The sequence below is a fragment of the Callospermophilus lateralis genome, chromosome 7 (genome assembly GCF_048772815.1).
Source record: "Callospermophilus lateralis isolate mCalLat2 chromosome 7, mCalLat2.hap1, whole genome shotgun sequence".
NCBI classification, from domain to species: Eukaryota; Metazoa; Chordata; class Mammalia; order Rodentia; family Sciuridae; genus Callospermophilus; species Callospermophilus lateralis.
This window is the reverse complement of record NC_135311.1, coordinates 47,226,238-47,227,633: the sequence shown is the minus strand read 5'-3', so window position 1 is coordinate 47,227,633 and position 1,396 is coordinate 47,226,238. Positions and strand designations below refer to the sequence as shown.

General features: G+C 38.7%; 1 non-coding gene across 1 annotated transcript; it reads left to right on the top strand.

Moving 5' to 3' along the window:
• Positions 1-691: 691 nt before the first annotated feature.
• Trnaa-cgc (transfer RNA alanine (anticodon CGC)) lies at positions 692-764 on the top strand. Its single transcript has one exon. It is a non-coding gene; the product is annotated as a tRNA-Ala (tRNA).
• The last annotated feature ends 632 nt before the right edge of the window (positions 765-1,396 follow it).

Genomic DNA, 1,396 nt, shown 5'->3' with positions numbered 1-1,396 from the left:
TAAAACAGAGGTACAGGATGTTCCCAGGGGTAGGAGGAGGCAAGTGAGCTCAGTTTGTGTTCTCTTTAATATAAAATATTTGCTGGACAATGAGATGGAAATACATTTAAGTAAGCACTTAACTATATCGATAGAATATCAGGAGAGGTGATTGGGCTTGACTGACAGGTTTGAGATTCTTCAAAATATAGACACAGTCTACATTGCAGAAAATCATGAGGTGATAAATAACATGGCTTCTGGAGATAGAACATCTGCATCTACATCCTGGCCTCTCCACTTACTATTGGTTGGAACTTGAGCAAATTACTAGCTTTTCTGTGTCTATTTTCTAACCCATAAAATTGAAATAGTAAGTTACCTACCTCATTCCATCATGAAGATGAAACCATTTTGGTGGGGAGGGGGTACTTCGGACTGAACTCAGGGGCACTCGAACACTGAGCTACATTCCTAACCCTATTTTGTATTTTATTTAGAGACTGGGTCTCACTGAGTTGCTTAACACCTTGCTTTGCTGAGGCTGGCTTTGAACTTTTGATCCTCCTGCCTCAGCCTCCAGAGCCGCTGGTATTACAGGCATGTGCCACCACACCCGGCCAGATGAAACCATTTTACTTGTAAAGTACTGTACAGCATATAATCAACATGATATGCAGATCTTTCAAATAAAAATTTTCTTCAAGGGGCTGGGGATATAGCTCAGTTGGTAGAGTGCTTGCCTCGCATGCACGAGGCCCTGGGTTCAATCCCCAGCACTGCTAAAAAATAAATAACTAAGTAAATGAAAGACTAATAAGTATTGTAAAAAAGAAAGAAAAAAGAAACTTTTTTCTTCAAGAAAGAGTGTATGGAACAAGAGATTAAAATATTTTTTTTAAATGTAAAGAATCACTCAGCCATGGAGACTATCAACACTTTAAGGTGAGAATCAAGAAAGAGGCACTCTGGAAAGAGACTGAGAAGATGCTCCAGACAGTTTGTTGTTGTTGTTGTTGTTATTGTTGTTTGTTTTTGTTTGTTTTCAGTCCTCAGGGCATGTGCATGCTAGGTAAGCAAGCACCCTACCTCTAAGCTTCATCCCCAGCCCAAGGTTTGTTTTTTTTTTTTTTTTTCTCAAAAGACACCAAAATGAAGACATGGAGACAGAGAGGTGATAAAACATTCAGGGCTCCACTTCTGGTTCAAGATTCTCCACAGTTTTAGTAGGCAGGCTCTCAGATAATTTTAGAAGTATAACATTTTTAGTTCATAGGTGTAGATAGAAAGGAAGTATGTGCTTAGCTAAATTAAGGTGGCGGGCAGGGATGCCCAGTGTTTGTATACTTATAAAGAAGTTTTAGATTTAAGCAGTAATTGAATGTGTTGCATTGGAAAAAAAAAAAAACACAGAATC